Source organism: Mesoplodon mirus, assembly GCF_964341445.2.
Source record: "Mesoplodon mirus genome assembly, chromosome: 3".
In the NCBI taxonomy this organism is placed as follows: domain Eukaryota; kingdom Metazoa; phylum Chordata; class Mammalia; order Artiodactyla; family Ziphiidae; genus Mesoplodon; species Mesoplodon mirus.
In genome coordinates, this window is record NC_138978.1 from 164273058 (window position 1) to 164287451 (window position 14394).

The window sequence follows — 14394 nt, forward strand, 5'->3', positions numbered from 1 at the left end:
TGACCCACCTCCTAGAGAAATGGAAATAAAGACAAAAATAAACACATGGGACCTAATGAAACTTAAAAGCTTTTGCACAGCAAAGGAAACCATAAACAAGACCAAAAGACAACCCTCAGAATGGGAGAAAATATTTGCAAATGAAGCAACTGACAAAGGATTAATCTCCAAAATTTATAAGCAGCTCATGCAGCTCAATAGCAAAAAAAACAAACAACCCAATCCAAAAATGGGCAGAAGACCTAAATAGACATTTCTCCACAGAAGATATACAGACTGCCAACAAACACATGAAAGGATGCTCAACTTCTTTACTCATTAGAGAAATGCAAATCAAAACTACAATGAGATATCATCTCACACCAGTCAGAATGGCCATCATCAAAAAATCTAGAAACAATAAATGCTGGAGAGGGTGTGGAAAAAAGGGAACACTCTTGCACTGCTGGTGGGAATGTGAGTTGGTACAGCCACTATGGAGAACGGTATGGAGGTTCCTTAAAAAACTACAAATAGAACTACCATATGACCCAGCAATCCCACTACTGGGCATATACCCTGAGAAAACCATAATTCAAAAAGAGACATGTACCAAAATGTTCATAGCAGCCCTATTTACAATAGCCCGGAGATGGAAACAACCTAAGTGTCCATCATCGGATGAATGGATAAAGAAGATGTGGCACATATATACAATGGAATATTACTCAGCCATAAAAAGAAACGAAATTGAGCTATTTGTAATGAGGTGGATGGACCTAGAGTCTGTCATACAGAGTGAAGTAAGTCAGAAAGAGAAAGACAAATACTGTATGCTGACACATATATATGGAATTTAAGAAAAAAAATGTCATGAAGAACATAGGGGTAAGACAGGAATAAAGACACAGACCTACTAGAGAATGGACTTGAGGATATGGGGAGGGGGAAGGGTAAGCTGTGACAAAGTGAAAGAGCGGCATGGACATATATACACTACCAAACGTAAGGTAGATAGCTAGTTGGAAGCAGCCGCATAGCACAGGGAGATCAGCTCAGTGCTTTGTGACTGCCTGGAGGGGTGGGATAGGGAGGGTGGGAGGGAGACGCAAAAGGGAGGGGATATGGGAACATATGTATATGTATAACTGATTAAATTTGTTATAAAGCAAAAAAAAAATGGTATTGTTAAAATAATTACAATACCACAAGGTCATTGAAAAAAGTCAAACCAGCAAGGAGTTTTTGAGTAGAAGTTTCTATTCTATTTTTCTGTATCCTGTCTCAGTCCCTTTCTCCAGGGCAACCACTGTAAGCAGTTTGGTGTTAGTCTTGCAGATCTTTTTATTTTATTTGTATTTGTTTATTTTTTATTGATATTTAGTTGACTTATAATAATATGTTAGTTTCATGTGTATTGCAGGCCATTTAAAACATATACACACATATGCATAAACACATACACATGTATACATACAGAGATTTTTTTAAATAAAGACGTACATAGGTTTAAAAAATAACTGATCATAGTATTCATAGTGTTCTGTAATGTACTATTTTTAATTAATAATATGTCATGGACATCTTTCTGTATTAGAACATATAGACTTATTCTTTTTAACAGCTGCCTAGTATTCCGTAATGATGATGTATAATCCATACAACCGTTTCCTCATTAGTGAGTTTATTCATCTATCTAACAAACATTTATTGACATGCTTCTGTGTTCCAAGCTCAGCACAGCACGGGGAATATGATGGTGAGCAAAAGTTTACAAATCTGGTGGGGGAGACAGACATAAATTAAAACCATGCCCAAGCAGTGCTGTGAAAAGCATAATGGAAGAATTTAACTCAGGGAGGTCAAGATAGGATTTCCTGAGGAAAGACCCTTGAACCTCTATATGAAGTTGGGGCCTTCTAGGAATCTAATTCTAGTAATTTAAATAATCAGGGAAGACAAGGAAGAATATGTTAGGACCCTGTGGCAAATGAAAGCACGGTGAGTAAAGGGGCCTGAACGAAGGCTAGTGGGGCTGGAGCTTAAGAAATGAAGGCGAGTGCTGTGAGATGAGGCTGGAGTTGGGACCAGGTTAGGCAGGGCTGGTGGGCCAGTTCTGGGTATTTTGCCTTTACCCTACGAGCAAGGGGATGCCATTGAAGTGTTCTAAGCAGGGGTGGGGTAGGGATGGCATGACCAGAATGGCATAGTCTATAGTGAGGAGGAAGGACTGGAGAGGGAGACCAGTTAGGAGTCCATGAAAGTCCAAATGAGAGATGACGGCCTTGGACTAAGGTGGTGATTATGGGGAAGGAGAGAAATGGACAGCACGGGAGCTGTGTGGGAGGTAAAAGTGAAAGGACTTGGTGTTAGATTGGATATAGCAGTGGGGGTAAGGGGAGGGAGAGAGAAACGTCAAGACTCGTAGGTTCCTGGACAGGTATTTGAGAGGAGGAACATCAAAAGAGAACATACTGAGACATCCAAGAGATGTCAAGTACGCAGTTTTATACCTTTCTGGTGCCAGAGAGGAGGTATGGCCTAGAAATACAGATTTGGGAGTCATTTGCGTGGAGGTGACAATGATGCCTGTGTGGTGGCTGAGATTGCCCCTGGAGAGCATGTAGAGAGAAAAGGGAAGAGGGTTTAGATTAACCTTAAACATCTTTCCTTTCAATAGAACTATAGAATATTTTGTGACTGTGCTGTGGCCACTGAAAGAGACTTAGAGAGAGGTAGTCTGGTGCTTCAATGTAAATCACAAGTGTTTATAAGGAAGGCTATAATATTGAACAGTGGATAAAAGACCATTCTCTCGATGGAAGGCCAGTGACTGGGGCTCTAATTCCAGCTGTTTGACTGTGGGTTAGACTCGTCTTTTTACTTTTCTCATGTGAAAAATGAGGATAATAATACATTTTTTCTACTATGCATGGTTCATGTGAGGGTCAAGTGAGATAATAATGTATGTGAAAGTGCTTTGCAAATTGTCATTTTCATAATAGATTACAAGGTTGCCTAGTAGCGGTGTGTTCAAATTCATTTCAGACTTGAAGCAAAAATGGATATTTTTTTCATTCAGCCTATGCTGGGCTGACTTGGAGCAAAATAATTGCTTTGTTTTTAAAAGTGTCTCTCAAATATTTCTACATTTGATTTTAGCTGAAGCCATTTGCGCTCTTTTATAAAGAATAATGGACAAAGTGATGAGGGCCTGATGATCTGATACACCTCAAAGACATACAGAGCCAACCAAGGTCTAGAGAAGGACGCCTAAATTGGGCCAGAGGGTCAAGAGAGGCCTTTGTGGGGGATGATGAAAGAATTAGGGCTTTTCATTCTGGAAAGACCCAGGCTGAGAGGGGAGTATAATTGAAATTTATAAAATAATGAAAATCATAGGATAAAAATATGAACTTATGAAATCCCAGAGCACAAGAACTAGGGGCAACTTTATCATTTTAAAGAAATAGTTTTAGGGCAAAGTAAAAATAGCACTTCTTTCCACAGAAATAGTGAGTGTATGGAACTTACTACTCTAAAATTTGGTTAGGACCAAGCCAACTATTATAAGAGAAAGGCATGTTGTTGGAGGGTAGAATCATAGGAGAGTACAAAATGAAATTAAAACTGTTTGGGCAAATCTCCCTAATCTTGGGGGATGACATCATAGAGACTGCCCATTAAGCTTTCCTATCCCTATCTGGAATCTTTATCCAAATCAGGGTTCCTGAGTGGATATGCCAGAGATGACAGAGGACAGAATTGAGCTCAGAGGGCCTGGCTGCAAGTTCTACCTCTCTGACCTTAGGGACCCACTTCTTTTTTATGTACCTCAGTTTCCTCAACTGTAAAAAAAAAAAAGTCATATCAGCATTAAAACCCACCTAACTATTGTGAGAGATTCAAATGAAGGACTGTTCTGGAAGTGCTTTATAATTGATAAGCAGATATTATCTATATGAACTTAAGAATTTCCACATTTACTGTAACATCTCCAGTTCTATGTCCTCCAGGTGGGTTGACCTTCATCTTGCCCTTCATGATCCTGGCTGGCCTCCTTGGAAGCAGTATTTCCCAACTCAGAGTGAAGGAAAGGACTGAGGGCAGGGAACAATCCCTCATCCTCTCGGGAGGTGGAGAGAGTGCAGATACCTCTTCTCTCATGCCCTTTTCCTCCCTGGGAAGATGGAGAAATAAAAGCTAAGGAGAAATTTGCAACATCTCTCTTCTCCTTCATATGTTTTGGGTGGTAAGATGTCACCTAAAAAACTACTGTGCTAGTCTCTGGGTAACTGTGAAGGTTCTTGTGGATCTTGGGAAAACTAAAAATGTCTAACATAGGGCTGGATGAGCAAAACCATGGGGAATGGTTTCCTATGGTTTCTCATAGGTTTACGATTTAAGGGAGAGGAAAAAAATAGGACTGAAATTTCCTTTCAAGATGGCCATTGCAGTTCACTATGGCAGGAAAGCTGATGGAGATCTGGAGGGAGAGGGTGTGTCTTGCCTGGAGGGTCCTCTGAATTCTGTGTGTGAACCTTGGGAATCTGACTTAGGCAAAGCAGCTAAGGCAACAGCAGGAAGACACAACCGATAACCAATACCTTATTTCCTCCACAGCAAACATGGACTGCTTCACTGGCCTTCCAAGCACTCCACCATCCACCCACCCCTGACATAATTTCCCATGGGGTATTGTGGAAAGGGAATGGCCCATGAGCTAGGCAGCCCTGGATTTGAATTTTGGCTTCACCACTAATTAGCTCAGTGGGCTCAGTCTCCAATCCATAAAATGGCGATAATAGAAACCCCCCTTATCTTTGAGTTGCAGTGAGGAGCAAGTGAGATTATATTTGTGAAGCACTTACCATAGTGCCTGGCACATTACAGGCCCCAAATAAATGTCAACTTTTGTCAACCCACCAGTACCCTGGACTCTAAGGAAGCTGATCTCTGGACTACAGCTCTGTGAAAGCAGGGACCAGGATGCACTTCGCTCACCATTGCGTTTGTGGCGCACACACAGTGCCTGAAGAAACAAATCTCTTCACCCCAAGAAACTGTCACTCCCTTTCAGTGCAAGTTGTGTCCATTCTGAGCTTGGCTGAAGTCTCGTTTGTTCAGTGAAACCAGCTTGTATTGATCTTGCCCTTCTAGGAACTCTCCTGGCACACAATTCAGCCCTCAGGTTGCCAGGGATTTGCACAGTTGTCTTGTTGCATTGTGTATGGTAGTCTTATCCTTCAGTGATGTTCAACATTCAGGGAACATTTTCTTTTTTTTGAAATTTATTTTATTTATTTATTTTTTATACAGCAAGTTCTTATTAGTTATCTATTTTATACATATCAGTGTATACATGTCAATCCCAATCTCCCAGTTTATCCTACCATCCCCTTTCCCCCTTGGTGTCCATACGTTTGTTCTCTACATCTGTGTCTCTATTTCTGCCTTGCAAACCAGTTCATCTGTACCATTTTTCTAGATTCCATATATACGCATTAATATACGATATTCATTTTTCTCTTTATGACTTATTTCACTCTGTATGACAGTCTCTAGGTCCATCCACATCTCTACAAATGACCCTATTTCATTCCTTTTTATGGCTGAGAAATATTCCATTGTATATATGTATAACATCTTCTTTATCCATTCATCTGTCGATGGGCATTTAGGTTGTTTCCATGACCTGGCTATTGTAAATAATGCTGCAGTGAACATTGGGGTGCATGTGTCTTTTTGAATTATGGTTTTCTCTGGGTATATGCCCAGTAGTGGGATTGCTGGGTCATATGCTAATTCTATTTTTAGTTTTTTAAGGAACCTCCATACTGTTCTCCATAGTGGCTGTATCAATTTACATTCCCACCAACAGTGAAGAGGGTTCCCTTTTCTCCACACCCTTTCCAGCATTTGTTGTTTGTAGATATTTTGATGATGCCCATTCTAACTGGTGTGAGGTGATACCTCATTGTAGTTTTGATTTGCATTTCTCTAATAATTAGTGATGTTGAGCAGCTTTTCATGTGCCTCTTGGCCATCTATATGTCTTCTTTGGAGAAATATCTGTTTAAGTCTTCTGCCCATTTTTTGATTGGGTTGTTTGTTTTTTTAAATATTGAGCTGCAAGAGCTGTTTACATATCTTGGAGATTACCCCTTGGTCCATTGATTCATTTGCAAATATTTTCTCCCATTCTGAGGGTTGTCTGTTTGTCTTGTTTATAGTTTCCTTTGCTGTGCAAAAGCTTTTAAGTTTCATTAGGTCCCATTTGTTTATTTTTGTTTTTATTTTCATTACTCTAGGAGGTGGGTTACAAAAGATCTTGCTGCGATTTATGTCAAAGAGTGTTCTGCCTATGTTTTCCTCTAAGAGTTTTATAGTATCTGGCCTTACATTCGGGTCTTTAATCCATTTTGAGTTTATTTTTGTGTATGGTGTTAGGGAGTGTTCTAATTTCATTCTTTTACATGTAGCTGTCCAGTTTTCCCAGCACCACTTATTGAAGAGACTGTCTTTTCTCCTTTGTATATCCTTGCCTCCTTTGTCATAAATTAGTTGACCATAGGTGCATGGGTTTATCTCTGGGCTTTCTATCCTGTTCCATTGATCCATATTTCTGTTTTTTTTTTCCCAGTATCATATTGTCTTGACTACTGTAGCTTTGTAGTATAGTCAGAAGTCAGGGAGTCTGATTCCTCCAGGTCCGTTTTTTTCCCTCAAGACTGTTTTGGTTACTCAGGGTCTTTTGTGTCTCCATACAAATTTGAAGATGTTTTTGTTCTAGTTCTGTAAAAAATGCCATTGGTAATTTGATAGGGATTGCATTGAATCTGTAGATGGCTTTGTGTAGTAAGTATAGTCATTTTCACAATATTGATTCTTCCAATCCAAGAACATGGTATATCTCTCCATCTGTTTCTGGCATCTTTGATTTCTTTTGTCAGTGTCTTATAGTTTTTGAGTACAGGTCTTTTACCTCCTTAGATAGGTTTATTCCTCGGTATTTCATTCTTTTTGTTGCAGTTGTGAATGGGATTGTTTCCTTTATTTCTCTTTCTGATCTTTCATTGTATAGGAATGCAACAGATTTCTGTGCATTAATTTTGTATCCTGAAACTTTACCAAATTCATTGATTAGCTCTAGTAGTTTTCTGGTGGCATCTTTAGGATTCTCTATGTGTAGTATCATGTCATCTGCAAACAGTGACAGTTTTACTTCTTCTTTTCCAATTTGTATTTCTTTTTCTTCTCTGATTGCCATGGCTAGGACTTCCAAAACTATGTTGAATAATAGTGGTGAGAGTGGACATCCTGGTCTTTTTCCAGATCTTAGAGGAAATGCTTTCAGTTTCTCACCATTGAGAATGATGTTTGCTGTGGGTTTGTCATATGTGGCCTTTATTATGTTGAGGTACATTCCCTCTATGCCCACTTTGTGGAGAGTTTTTATCATAAATGGGTGTTGAATTTTGTCAAAAGCTTTTTTTGCCTCTGTTGAGATGATCATATGATTTTTATTCTTCAAGTTGTTAATATGGTGTCTCACATTGATTGATCTGCGCATATTGAAGAATCCTTGCATCCCTGAGATAAATCCCACTTGATCGTGGTGTATGATCCTTTTAATGTGTTCTTGGATACTGTTTGCTAGTATTTTGTTGAAGATTTTTGCATCTATATTCATCAGTGACATTGGTCTGTAATTTTCTCTTTTTGTAGTATCTTTCTTTGGTTTTGGTATCAGGGTAATGGTGCCCTCGTAAAATGAATTTGGGAGTGTTCCTTCCTCTGCAGTTTTTTGGAAGAGTTTGAGAAAGATGGGTGTTAGCTTTTCTCTAAATGTTTGATAGATTCACCTGTGAAGCCATCTGGTCCTGGACTTTTGTTTGTTGGAAGATTTTTAATCCCAGTTTCAATTTCATTACTTGTGATTGGTCTGTCCATATTTTCTATGTCTTCCTGGTTCAGTCTTGGAAGCTTATACCTTTCTAAGAACTTGTCCATTTCTTCCAGGTTGTCCATTTTATTGGCATAGAGTGGCTTGTAGTAGTCTCTTATGATGCTTTGTATTTCTGTGTTGTCTGTTGTAACTTCTCCTTTTACATTTCTAATTTTATTGATTTGAGTCCTGTCCCTCTTTTTCTTGATGAGTCTGGCTAAAGGTTTATCAATTTTGTTTATCTTCTCAAAGAACCAGCTTTTAGTTTTATTGATCTTTGCTACTGTTTTCTTTGTTTCTATTTCATTTATTTCTGCTCTGATCTTATGAGTTCTTTCCTTCTACTCACTTAGGGTTTTTTTTTTTTTTCTTCTTCCTCTAGTTGCTTTAGGTGTAAGATCAGATTGTTTATTTGAGATTTTTATTGTTTCTTGAGGTAGGGCTGTATGGATGGCTATAAGCTTCCCTCTTAGAACTGTTTTTGCTGCATCCCATAGGTTTTGGATCATCTGTTTTTCATTGTCATTTTTCTCTAGGTATTTTTTTATTTCCTCTTTGATTTCTTCAGTGATCTCTTGGTTATTTAGTAATGTATTGTTTAGCCTCCATGTGTTTATGTTTTTTACGTTTTTTTCCCTGTAATTGATTTTGAATCTCATAGCATTGTGGTTGGAAAAGATGCTTGATATGATTTCAAGTTTTTTAAATTTACCGAGGTTTGATTTGTGACCCAAGATGTGATGTATCCTGGAAAATGTTCCATGTGCACTTGAGAAGAAAGTGTAATCTGCTGTTTTTGGATAGAATGTCCTATAAATATCAATTAAATCTATCTCTCTATTGTGTCCTTTAAAGCTTGTGTTTCCTTATTAATTTCTGTCTGGACGATCTGTCCATTGGTGTAAGTGAGGTCTTAAAATCCCCCACTATTATTGTGTTACTGTCAATTCCCTCTTTTATAGCTGTTAGTATTTGCCTTATGTATTGAGGTCCTCCTATGTTGGGTGCATATATATTTATAATTATTATATCTTCTTCTTGGATTGATTCCTTGATCATTATGCAGTGTCCTTCCTTGTTTCTTGTAACATTCTTTATTTTAAAGTCTATTTTATCTGATATGAGTATTGCTACTCCAGCTTTCTTTTGATTTATTTGTATGGAATATCTTTTTCCATCCCCTCACTTTCAGTCTGTATGTGTCCCTAGGTCTGAAGTGGGTCTCTTGTAGACATCATATATGTGGGTCTTTCTTTTGTATCCATTCAGCGAGCCTGTATCTTTTGGTTGGAGCATTTAATCCATTCACCTCTAAGATAATTATCCATGTGTATGTTCCTATTACCATTTTCTTAAGTGTTTTGGGTTTGATTTTGTAGATCATTTTCTTCTCCTGTGTTTCCCACTTAGAGAAGTTCCTTTAGCATTTGTTGTAGAACTGTTTTGGTGGTGCTGAATTCTCTTAGCTTTTGCTTGTCTGTAAAGCTTTTGATTTCTCTGTCAAATCTGAATGAGATCCTTGCTGGGTAGAGTAATCTTGGTTGTATGTTCTTTCCTTCCATCACTTTAATATATCATGTCTCTCCCTTCTGGCTTGTAGCGTTTCTGCTGAGACACCAGCTGTTAACCTTATGGGAGTTCCCTTGTATGTTGTCATTTTTCCCTTGTTGCTTTTAATAATTTTTCTTTTTCTTTAATTTTTGTCAGTTTGATTACTATGTGTCTCAGCATGTTTCTCCTTGGGTTTATCCTGCCTGGGACTCTCTGCACTTCCTTGGACTTGAGTGGCTATTTCCTTTCCCATGTTAGGGAAATTTTTGACTATATCTCTTCAAATATTTTTTCGGGTCCTTTCTCTCTCTGTTCTCCTTCTAGGTTCCCTATAATGCAGATGTTGGTGCATTTAATGTTGTCCCAGAGGTCTCTTAGGCTGTCTTCATTTCTTTTCATTAATTTTTCTTTATTCTGTTCCATGGCAGTGAATTCCACCAATCTGTCTTCAAGGTCACTTGTCTGTTCTTCTGCCTCAGTTATTCTGCTATTGATTCCTTCTTGTGTATTTTTCATTTCTGTTACTTTATTGTTCATCTCTGTTTGTTTGTTCTTTAATTCTAAACATTTTTTGCATCTTCTCAATCTTTGCTTCCATTCCTTTTCTGAGGTCCCGGGTCATCTTCACTATCATTATTCTGAATTCTTTTTCTGGAATGTTGCATATCTCCACTTCATTTAGTTGTTTTTCTGGGGTTTTATCTTGTTCCTTCATCTGGTACATAGTCCTCTGCCTTTTCATTTTGTCTATCTTTCTGTGAATGTTGTTTTCATTCCACAGGCTGCAGGATTGTAGTTCTTCCTGCTTCTAACATTTAGGGAACATTTGCTATGACTGGGGCCCTGGGTTAGTGACCCAACCAGGGAGTAAATTCCTTAGACTCAGGACCTACCTCTGATACTTTTTCCCCTGCACGGGACCCCAAGCCTGGAAAGTACCCATCTTGTCACAGTCCTGAGGGAAACCATCTGTTCTTAGATGCTGCTTTTGACACATGACACAGTGGGATGCTTTGCAGAAACATCTCACTCTGAGGTCCTGGGAGAAATAGTTTGTGGCACTTAGAGCTTCCTCATTCCTGGTATTTTTGAGTTGATGGGACAGCTGTGCACAGGTGGTTATATTATTGCTGTTTTTTCTCAAAAAAACACAAAGCAGCACTCAGAATACCTTTCTTATAAGAACAGCATTCATATGTCAATTGGTGCCACTTTCATGTTACTTAGGGCAATGGCTTAAAAGACTCCCCTTCTTTTCATCTTGTTCTGAAATTGCAAAAGCCAGTGGTAGATGCTGGGAACAAACCCACTGAATTTCTTTCTCCCTTTCTTCTCTGAAGAATGGATCAAGGGCAGTGTGTTTTTAAAGGGAAGGCAGGTGTGGGGAAGTGCACATACACCCACACCATGCATGTCTCCTTCCGTCAGTTTCTGCTCCAGTCTCAGGTCCATGTTCTGATGTAGATTCCAGGCCACCCTTCTAAGTTCTGATAGAGCCAGGAAGTGCTGTCACCCACCAGGGACCCTCCCTGCAGCTTCCAAGTCAGGGTCAATAACCTAGCTGTTCCTATTGAATAGTTCCCTTTTGACTTGAGCTTGTAACATTTCTTAAATGTTTTTCATTTTTATCCTCTCCTTTTCTTTAAAGGTTATATTTTTAAGTTAAAAATAAGCACAGGGAGACCTTGTGATCCTCTTCTCACTGACCCAGATATTTTAAGAGCTGGAGGACTGACAGCAGCATCTCATCTGGGGATACAGGCTGGCTCTCAGGAGCCAACTATCTAAATGTAATAATAAAATATTAATACATTTATCCAATTTCCCCCACATAAAACCCTATTTTTTATTTCAAATAAAAAAAATTATTTTATTGGATTATCCAATAATCCAATTTCCCACACATAAAACCCTCTCCTTGTTTTGCCTTATCTATCCAAACCCTATTCATACTTCAATGCCTTGTAGAAAAAGCTATGGAGTTGAGGATAAAAGACTTGGGTTCAACTCCTGACTTGGAAACTTACAAGCTGTCTGACCTTAGGTGAGTTACTTTATGTCAGTGAACCTTGGTTTCTTCGCCTGTGAAACAGAGATACTGATAATCTCTTGGAGTGAGGGTTGGGGGTTTAGGGTCCATCCTGGTGACTGGGGTACACAGACCAGACTCCAAAAAAATACTTATCGAACTCCAGAAAGCCCCATTTGATTAATTCTGGAATCATTACTCTTCTATTTTTGGATTTCTGTATCATTGAGTCTATCTACACCATACAATTTAGCAATTAACTATCCATTGTCTTTAATATGTAGCTCTAGTTTCTTCACATCCCCAACTGATAGATAAGTTCTTTTCAGGGCAGTGCTGTTCATTTTATTTTTCTTGTGTCAATGCTACAATAATAGGCACTTAATCCTTGATAATTGATTGATGGAGTACCTTACTTTTTCAACTAAATTTGAGTTCTTTGCACAACACAGGTTATTTTTTTTTTTGGCTTTATGTCTCCTTCACTGCTTGCTGCTAATGGTGAGGTAGCAGAAAATCTTTGAGGTTTTCATTATCTTGTCACTTTGTAGCTTCTCATCAAATATATGTTCTATGTATATTCAAAGATACTGCTGACCTTCCATGGACACAAAGTTTAGTTGAACTGTTTATCTGCTATGAGGATGGGTTTTCCCTGAATCAGCTTTGTTTTCTCACTCAGGTAGGGTTGAGGACAGTCCACTGAACATCTGTGCTTGGTGAGGTTGCCCTTTCCCCTGCCTGGACACTGAGGTCCATAAAGTAGGCCTACTACTGGCCCTCTTATGCAATGATAGGTGAGCAGTGGATTTAATAGAGACCCAAAGATCCTGTGTTCTTTGGATAAGAACACTCTTCCTGATTGTCACATCACCTCCATGAATTGCCTGTTGTGGGTTGAATTGTGTCCCTCTCCTCCCCACAAATGATATGTTGAAATCCTAGACCTCGGTAGCTGTGAATGTGACCTTATTTGGAAATAGAGTCTTTGCAGATGTAATCAAGTTAAGATTGGTCACACTGGATTAGGGTGGGCGCTAATCCAGTGACCGGTAGCCTTATAAGTAGAGAGAGACTTGGACACGCACAGAGGGAAGACAGACATATAAAGATGGAGTCAGGGGCTTCCCTGGTGGCGCAGTGGTTAAAGAATCTGCCTGCCAATGCAGGGGACATGGGTTCAAGCCCTGGTCCGGTAAGATCCCACATGCCACGGAGCAACTAAGCCTGTGTGCCACAACTGCTGAAGCCCGTGCTCCTAGAGCCTGTTCTCCGCAACAAGAGAAGTCACCATAATGAGAAGCCCGTGTACTGCAACGAAGAGTAGCCTCCACTTGCCGCAACTACAGAAAGCTGGAGCACAGCAACAAAGACCCAATGCAGCCCAACAAACAAACAAACAACTAAACAAATTAATTAATTAACTAAAAAAAAAAGATGGAGTCAGAAATTGGAGTGAGGCAGCTATAAGCCAAGGAATGCCACGGATAGCTGGACATTGTCAGAAGCCAGGAAGAGGCAGAAAGGATTTTCCCCTGCAGGTCTCATAGGGAGCATGGTCCTGCCGACACCTTGATTGCAGACTTGCAGCTTCCAGAACTATGAGAAAATAAATTCTTTTTGTATTAAGCCACCAAGTTTGTGGTAATTTGTTACAGCAGCCCTAGGAAATGAATACACTGCCTAAGAGTCTAAATAAAATGCAAAAGAGAGGTTCTAATTAGAATCGAATACCCATCTTACCCGAAAGGCCTTGGTACTAATCCATCATGCCTCCTCTTGTCATTATTTTAATGCAAGACTCCCGAGTCCCCTTTCCCACACAGCATCGTACATCTCCTTATTTGGCTTTATCTCCCCCCCTCCTGACTCCCAAACCTCCCCTATGTCCTCAACCTCTTCTCTGAATGTCCCCTTCATCTTTTTGCTCGAATATCTGGCTCACTTCTGGGGACATGGGGACACCTTTCAAGTGTCCCAGGGCCTAATGATGGGGTAGGTGTCTGCTTTGATCCTCATGGCAACTCCCAGACCATGGTTCCTCCCTGACCTTTTCCCACCAATTTGAAGGACAGACCCTCAAATCTCCATAAACCTCCATGCTGTAGTCTTCACCAACCTACAGTCACTCCTCATCCAGTGAAGTTCTGCTGGCTCACTTCCACCATCTTCATGCCACTTCTGTCCTCACTCGGTGGTTGGCCCACTTAGATCAGTCAGTCCCAATCCTGGCTTCACTCTAAAATTATTCAAGAAGCTTTTAAAAAAAGCCCAGGTACCACTTCCCTCCCAAACAATTGAGCTGGAATTTTTGAGGGTTGGAGGCCTGTGTATTTAAGAGCTCCCCAGGTCATTCTAGTATGTGACCAGGTTTGAGACCACTGGTGTAGGTGGTCCAAGTAATATTCTGGCTTCTTGGATCCTTAACTTCCTTAGTTTTAACAATCCTTTCTCCCAACTCAGCAACCCACTCTTACAGTAACACTCTGGTGTGTCATTACTAGTACCTTCCCCAACTCAAAAACTTTGGTTTCTGGCATCTCACTGTGACCACCACCTCCTCACTTCCAGCTCACTCCCTCTAGAACCCCAACTCCAACCATCCTTCGACCTCACCAGGTCCACCAGGCCATCATCCCTACACCTTTCCACTGTCTGTCATGGCCCCTGGGCCTTGCCTTCCACATCATCAACCTGAGTCCATGGCCCAGCTCAACTCCCCACCTCTCTCCCCTTCTCCTGCCTGCACCTGGTGGACCCCCGGACCTGGTAACACTCTACTCACCTGTTCACGTCTGCATCCAAGCACCAGATCTCAGAATGTGACTGGATGAAAACACACAGCTGGCTGACTGGTCTTCATTTTATGGAAACAGGGCTCAAGTGG

The 14394-nt window shown here is 40.0% G+C and overlaps 1 pseudogene across 1 annotated transcript in view; it reads left to right on the forward strand.

Moving 5' to 3' along the window:
• LOC309799310 (quinone oxidoreductase-like protein 2) overlaps positions 1-11056 on the forward strand; it is a 40174-nt pseudogene extending 29118 nt beyond the window's left edge. The window contains exon 10 of the transcript in view: positions 10925-11056. The product of the transcript in view is annotated as a quinone oxidoreductase-like protein 2 (transcript). The remainder of the gene's footprint in view (positions 1-10924) is intronic.
• The last annotated feature ends 3338 nt before the right edge of the window (positions 11057-14394 follow it).